Raw genomic sequence first — 7,500 nt, forward strand, 5'->3', positions numbered from 1 at the left:
TTTTTTTTTTTTTTTTGCAAGATTATTATATAATTCGTGAAAAAATATCCATAAAGTTTAAAGCACCTGGTATTCCCAGGCAGTCTCCCATCCATCTACTAACAAGGCCCAAACCTGCTAATATTCAGAGATCGGCCATTGACTCTTTTTTTTTTGCAAGATTATTATATAATTCATGAAAAATATCCACAAAGTTTAAAGCACCTGGTATTCCCAGGCAGTCTCCCATCCATGTACTAACAGGCCCAAACCTGCTAATATTCAGAGATCGGCCATGTTTTGCAAAATTGTTCTATACTAAGTGAAAATTTTCCAAAAGCTTAAAGCACCTGGTATTCCAGGCAGTCTCCCATCCAAGTACTAACAAGGCCTAAACCTGCTAATATTCAGAGATCGGGCATTGACTCTTTTTTTTTGCAAGATTATTATATAATTCGTGAAAAATATCCAAAAAGTTTAAAGCACCTGGTATTCCCAGGCAGTCTCCCATCCATGTACTAACAAGGCCCAAAACCTGCTAATATTCAGAGATCGGCCATTGACTCTTTTTTTTGCAAGATTATTATATAATTTGTGAAAAATATCCAAAAAGTTTAAAGCACCTGGTATTCCCAGGCAGTCTCCCATCCATGTACTAACAAGGCCCAAACCTGCTAATATGCAGAGATCGGCCATTGACTCTATGTTTTGGCAAAATTGTTCTATACTAAGTGAAAAATATCCCAAAAAGCTTACAGCACCTGGTATTCCCAGGCGGTCTCCCATCCAAGTACTAACCAGGCCCAAACCTGCTTAGCTTCCGAGATCAGACGAGATCGGGCATAGCCAGGTTGGTATGGCCGTAAGCGAAGACTGCTCCGAAGAGAGGGCTATTTAAAGTTCAGCCAATCTACTGGCCAGTACATTATATAAGTAGGAAAGAAAACCCAAAAGCTTAAAACGCCTGGTATTCCTAGGCGGTCTCTCATCCAAGTACTAACCAGACCTAAACCTGCTAAGATTCAGAGATCTGGCATTGACTCTTTTTTTTTTTTTTTTTTTTTTGCAAGATTATTATATAATTCGTGAAAAATATCCAAAAAAGTTAAAGTCACCTGGTATTCCCCAGGCAGTCTCCCATCCCATGTACTAAACAAGGCCCAAACCCTGCTAATATTCAGAGATCGGCCATTGACTTTTTTTTTTTGGCAAGATTATTATATAATTCATGAAAATATCCACAAAGTTTAAAGCACCTGGTATTCCCAGGCAGTCTCCCATCCATGTACTAACCAGGCCCAAACCTGCTAATATTCAGAGATCGGCCATGTTTTGGCAAAATTGTTCTATACTAAGTGAAAATTTTCCAAAAAGCTTACAGCACCTGGTATTTCGAGACGGTCTCCCATCCAAGAACTAACCAGACCTAAACCTGCTAATATGCAGAGATCTTGCATTGACTCTTTTTTTTTGCAAGATTATTTATATAATTCGTGAAAATATCCATGAAGTTTAAAGCACCTGGTATTCCCAGGCAGTCTCCCATCCATGTACTAACAAGGCCCAAACCTGCTAATATTCAGAGATCGGCCATTGACTCTTTTTTTTTGCAAGATTATTATATAATTTATGAAAAATATCCACAAAGTTTTAAAGCACCTGGTATTCCCAGGCAGTCTCCCATCCATGTACTAACAAGGCCCAAACCTGCTAATATTCAGAGATCGGCTATTGACTCTTTTTTTTGCAAGATTATTATATAATTCATGAAAAATATCCAAAAAGTTTAAAGCACCTGGTATTCCCAGGCAGTCTCCCATCCATGTACTAACAAGGCCCAAACCTGCTAATATTCAGAGATCGGCCATTGACTCTTTTTTTGCAAGATTATTATATAATTCATGAAAAATATCCACAAAGTTTAAAAGCACCTGGTATTCCCAGGCAGTCTCCCATCCATGTACTAACCAGGCCCAAACCTGCTAATATTCAGAGAACGGCCATGTTTTGGCAAAATTGGTCTATACTTAGTGAAAATTTTCCAAAAAGCTTACAGCACCTGGTATTTTCAAGGCGGTCTCCCATCCAAGTACTAACCAGACCTAAACCTGCTAATATGCAGAGATCGGGCATTGACTCTTTTTTTTTGCAAGATTATTATATAATTCGTGAAAAATATCCAAAAAGTTGAAAGCACCTGGTATTCCCAGGCAGTCTCCCATCCATGTACTAACAAGGCCCAAACCTGCTAATATTCAGAGATCGGCTATTGACTCTTTTTTTTTGCAAGATTATTATATAATTTGTGAAAAATATCCAAAAAGTTTAAAGCACCTGGTATTCCCAGGCAGTCTCCCATCCATGTACTTACAATGCCCAAACCTGCTAATATGCAGAGATCGGCCATTGACTCTATGTTTTGGCAAAATTGTTATATACTAAGTGAAAAATTTCCAAAAGCTTACAGCACCTGGTATTCCCAGGCGGTCTCCCATCCAAGTACTAACCCAGGCCCAAACCTGCTTAGCTTTCCGAGATCAGACGAGATCGGGCATAGCCAGGTTGGTATGGCCATAAGTGAAGACTGCTCCGAAGAGAGGGCTATTTAAAGTTCAGCCAATCTACTGGCCAGTACATTATATAAGTAGGAAAGAAAACCCAAAAGCTTAAACGCCTGGTATTCCTAGGCAGTCTCTCATCCAAGTACTAACCAGACCTAAACCTGCTAAGATTCAGAGATCTGGGCATTGACTCTTTTTTTTTTTTTTTTTTTTTTTGTTTGCAAGATTATTATATAATTCGTGAAAAATATCCAAAAAGTTTAAAGCACCTGGTATTCCCAGGCAGTCTCCCATCCATCTACTAACAAGGCCCCAAACCTGCTAATATCAGAGACCGGCCATTGACTCTTTTTTTTTTTTGCAAGATTAATATATAATTCATGAAAAAATATCCACAAAGTTTTAAAGCACCTGGTATTCCCAGGCAGTCTCCCATCCATGTACTAACAAGGCCCAAACCTGCTAATATTCAGAGATCGGCCATTGACTCTTTTTTTTGCAAGATTATTATATAATTCATGTAAAATATCCACAAAGTTTAAAGCACCTGGTATTCCCAGGCAGTCTCGCATCCATGTACTAACCAGGCCCAACCTGCTAATATTCAGAGATCGGCCATGTTTTGGCAAAATTTTCTATACTAAGTGAAAATTTTCCAAAAAGCTTACAGCACCTGGTATTTTCGAGACGGTCTCCCATCCAAGAACTAACCAGACCTAAACCTGCTAATATGCAGAGATCTTGCATTGACTCTTTTTTTTTGCAAGATTATTATATAATTCGTGAAAAAATATCCATGAAGTTTAAAGCACCTGGTATTCCCAGGCAGTCTCCCATCCATGTACTAACAAGGCCCAAACCTGCTAATATTCAGAGATCGGCCATTGACTCTTTTTTTTGCAAGATATTATATAATTTATGAACAATATCCACAAAGTTTTAAAGCACCTGGTATTCCCAGGCAAGTCTCCCATCCATGTACTAACAAGGCCCAAACCTGCTAATATTCAGAGATCGGCTATTGACTCTTTTTTTTGCAAGATTATTATATAATTCATGAAAAATATCCAAAAAGTTTAAAGCACCTGGTATTCCCAGGCAGTCTCCCATCCATGTACTAACAAGGCCCAAACCTGCTAATATTCAGAGATCGGCCATTGACTCTTTTTTTGCAAGATTATTATATAATTCATGAAAAATATCCACAAAGTTTAAAGCACCTGGTATTCCCAGGCAGTCTCCCATCCATGTACTAACCAGGCCCAAACCTGCTAATATTCAGAGAACGGCCATGTTTTGGCAAAATTGGTCTATACTTAGTGAAAATTTTCCAAAAAGTTTACAGCACCTGGTATTTCAAGGCGGTCTCCCATCCAAGTACTAACCAGACCTAAACCTGCTAATATGCAGAGATCGGGCATTGACTCTTTTTTTTTGCAAGATTATTATATAATTCGTGAAAAATATCCAAAAAGTTGAAAGCACCTGGTATTCCCAGGCAGTCTCCCATCCATGTACTAACAAGGCCCAAACCTGCTAATATTCAGAGATCGGCTATTGACTCTTTTTTTTGCAAGATTATTATATAATTTGTGAAAAAATATCCAAAAAGTTTAAAGCACCTGGTATTCCCAGGCAGTCTCCCATCCATGTACTTACAATGCCCAAACCTGCTAATATGCAGAGATCGGCCATTGACTCTATGTTTTGGCAAAATTGTTATATACTAAGTGAAAAATTTCCAAAAAGCTTACAGCACCTGGTATTCCCAGGCGGTCTCCCATCCAAGTACTAACCAGGCCCAAACCTGCTTAGCTTCCGAGATCAGACGAGATCGGGCATAGCCAGGTTGGTATGGCCATAAGTGAAGACTGCTCCGAAGAGAGGGCTATTTAAAGTTCAGCCAATCTACTGGCCAGTACATTATATAAGTAGGAAAGAAAACCCAAAAGCTTAAAACGCCTGGTATTCCTAGGCAGTCTCTCATCCAAGTACTAACCAGACCTAAACCTGCTAAGATTCAGAGATCTGGCATTGACTCTTTTTTTTTTTTTTTTTTTTTTGTTTGCAAGATTATTATATAATTCGTGAAAAATATCCAAAAAGTTTAAAGCACCTGGTATTCCCAGGCAGTCTCCCATCCATCTACTAACAAGGCCCAAACCTGCTAATATTCAGAGACCCGGCCATTGACTCTTTTTTTTTTTTGCAAGATTAATATATAATTCATGAAAAATATCCACAAAGTTTAAAAGCACCTGGTATTCCCAGGCAGTCTCCCATCCATGTACTAACAAGGCCCAAACCTGCTAATATTCAGAGATCGGCCATTGACTCTATGTTTTGGCAAAATTGTTCTACACTAAGTGAAAAATTTCCAAAAAGTTTACAGCACCTGGTATTCCCAGGCGGTCTCCCATCCAAGTACTAACCAGGCCCAAACCTGCTTAGCTTCCGAGATCAGACGAGATCTGGCATAGCCAGGTTGGTACGGCCGTAAGCGAAGACTGCTCCGAAGAGAGGGCTATTTAAAGTTCAGCCAATCTACTGGCCAGTATATTTTATAAGTAGGAAAGAAAACCCAAAAGCTTAAAACGCCTGGTATTCCTAGGCGGTCTCTCATCCAAGTACTAACCAGACCTAAACCTGCTAAGATTCAGAGATCTGGCATTGACTCTTTTTTTTTTTTTTTGTTTTTTTTTGTTTGCAAGATTATTATATAATTCGTGAAAAATATCCAAAAAGTTTAAAGCACCTGGTATCCCCAGGCAGTCTCCCATCCATCTACTAACAAGGCCCAAACCTGCTAATATTCAGAGATCGGCCATTGACTCTTTTTTTTTTGCAAGATTAATATATAATTAATGAAAAATATCCACAAAGTTTAAAGCACCTGCTATTCCCAGGCAGTCTCCCATCCATGTACTAACAAGGCCCAAACCTGCTAATATTCAGAGATCGGCCATTGACTCTTTTTTTTTTGCAAGATTAATATATAATTCATGAAAAATATCCACAAAGTTTAAAGCACCTGGTATTCCCAGGCAGTCTCCCATCCATGTACTAACAAGGCCCAAACCTGCTAATATACAGAGATCGGCCATTGACTCTTTTTTTTTTGCAAGATTATTATATAATTCATGAAAAATATCCAAAAAGTTTAAAGCACCTGGTATTCCCAGGCAGTCTCCCATCCATGTACTAACAAGGCCCAAACCTGCTAATATTCAGAGATCGGCCATTGACTCTTTTTCTTTGCAAGATTATTATATAATTCATGAAAAATATCCACAAAGTTTAAAGCACCTGGTATTCCCAGGCAGTCTCCCATCCATGTACTAACCAGGCCCAAACCTGCTAATATTCAGAGAACGGCCATGTTTTGGCAAAATTGTTCTATACTAAGTGAAAAATTTCCAAAAAGCTTACAGCACCTGGTATTCCCAGGCGGTCTCCCATCCAAGTACTAACCAGGCCCAAACCTGCTTAGCTTTCGAGATCAGACGAGATCGGGCATAGCCAGGTTGGTATGGCCGTAAGCGAAGACTGCTCCGAAGAGAGGGCTATTTAAAGTTCAGCCAATCTACTGGCCAGTACATTATATAAGTAGGAACGAAAACCCAAAAGCTTAAAACGCCTGGTATTCCTAGGCGGTCTCTCATCCAAGTACTAACCAGACTTAAACCTGCTAAGATTCAGAGATCTGGCATTGACTCTTTTTTTTTTTTTTTTTTTTTTGCAAGATTATTATATAATTCGTGAAAAATATCCAAAAAGTTTAAAGCACCTGGTATTCCCAGGCAGTCTCCCATCCATGTACTAACAAGGCCCAAACCTGCTAATATTCAGAGATCGGCCATTGACTCTTTTTTTTTGCAAGATTATTATATAATTTATGAAAAATATCCACAAAGTTTAAAGCACCTGGTATTCCCAGGCAGTCTCCCATCCATGTGCTAACCAGGCCCAAACCTGCTAATATTCAGAGATCGGCCATGTTTTGGCAAAATTGTTCTATACTAAGTGAAAATTTTCCAAAAAGCTTACAGCACCTGGTATTTCGAGACGGTCTCCCATCCAAGAACTAACCAGACCTAAACCTGCTAATATGCAGAGATCTTGCATTGACTCTTTTTTTTTGCAAGATTATTTATATAATTCGTGAAAAATATCCATGAAGTTTAAAGCACCTGGTATTCCCAGGCAGTCTCCCATCCATGTACTAACAAGGCCCAAACCTGCTAATATTCAGAGATCGGCCATTGACTCTTTTTTTTTGCAAGATTATTATATAATTTATGAACAATATCCACAAAGTTTAAAGCACCTGGTATTCCCAGGCAGTCTCCCATCCATGTACTAACAAGGCCCAAACCTGCTAATATTCAGAGATCGGCTATTGACTCTTTTTTTTGCAAGATTATTATATAATTCATGAAAAATATCCAAAAAGTTTAAAGCACCTGGTATTCCCAGGCAGTCTCCCATCCATGTACTAACAAGGCCCAAACCTGCTAATATTCAGAGATCGGCCATTGACTCTTTTTTTGCAAGATTATTATATAATTCATGAAAAATATCCACAAAGTTTAAAGCACCTGGTATTCCCAGGCAGTCTCCCATCCATGTACTAACCAGGCCCAAACCTGCTAATATTCAGAGAACGGCCATGTTTTGGCAAAATTGGTCTATACTTAGTGAAAATTTTCCAAAAAGCTTACAGCACCTGGTATTTCAAGGCGGTCTCCCATCCAAGTACTAACCAGACCTAAACCTGCTAATATGCAGAGATCGGGCATTGACTCTTTTTTTTTGCAAGATTATTATATAATTCGTGAAAAATATCCAAAAAGTTGAAAGCACCTGGTATTCCCAGGCAGTCTCCCATCCATGTACTAACAAGGCCCAAACCTGCTAATATTCAGAGATCGGCTATTGACTCTTTTTTTGCAAGATTATT

General features: G+C 38.8%; 5 non-coding genes across 5 annotated transcripts; all 5 read right to left on the reverse strand.

Annotated features, from left to right (window-relative positions):
• Positions 1 to 728: 728 nt before the first annotated feature.
• LOC113090512 (5S ribosomal RNA) lies at positions 729 to 847 on the reverse strand. Its single transcript, XR_003287133.1, has one exon. It is a non-coding gene; the product is annotated as a 5S ribosomal RNA (ribosomal RNA).
• A 1,590-nt stretch (positions 848 to 2,437) lies between these two features.
• LOC113090521 (5S ribosomal RNA) lies at positions 2,438 to 2,558 on the reverse strand. The gene has a single exon (XR_003287140.1). It is a non-coding gene; the product is annotated as a 5S ribosomal RNA (ribosomal RNA).
• Positions 2,559 to 4,287: 1,729 nt separating this feature from the next.
• On the reverse strand, positions 4,288 to 4,406 carry LOC113090513 (5S ribosomal RNA). The gene has a single exon (XR_003287134.1). It is a non-coding gene; the product is annotated as a 5S ribosomal RNA (ribosomal RNA).
• Positions 4,407 to 4,923: 517 nt separating this feature from the next.
• LOC113090519 (5S ribosomal RNA) lies at positions 4,924 to 5,042 on the reverse strand. Its single transcript, XR_003287138.1, has one exon. It is a non-coding gene; the product is annotated as a 5S ribosomal RNA (ribosomal RNA).
• Positions 5,043 to 5,962: 920 nt separating this feature from the next.
• On the reverse strand, positions 5,963 to 6,081 carry LOC113090526 (5S ribosomal RNA). The gene has a single exon (XR_003287144.1). It is a non-coding gene; the product is annotated as a 5S ribosomal RNA (ribosomal RNA).
• Positions 6,082 to 7,500: the final 1,419 nt, after the last annotated feature.

Source organism: Carassius auratus, unplaced genomic scaffold (assembly GCF_003368295.1).
Source record: "Carassius auratus strain Wakin unplaced genomic scaffold, ASM336829v1 scaf_tig00056393, whole genome shotgun sequence".
Classification (NCBI taxonomy): domain Eukaryota; kingdom Metazoa; phylum Chordata; class Actinopteri; order Cypriniformes; family Cyprinidae; genus Carassius; species Carassius auratus.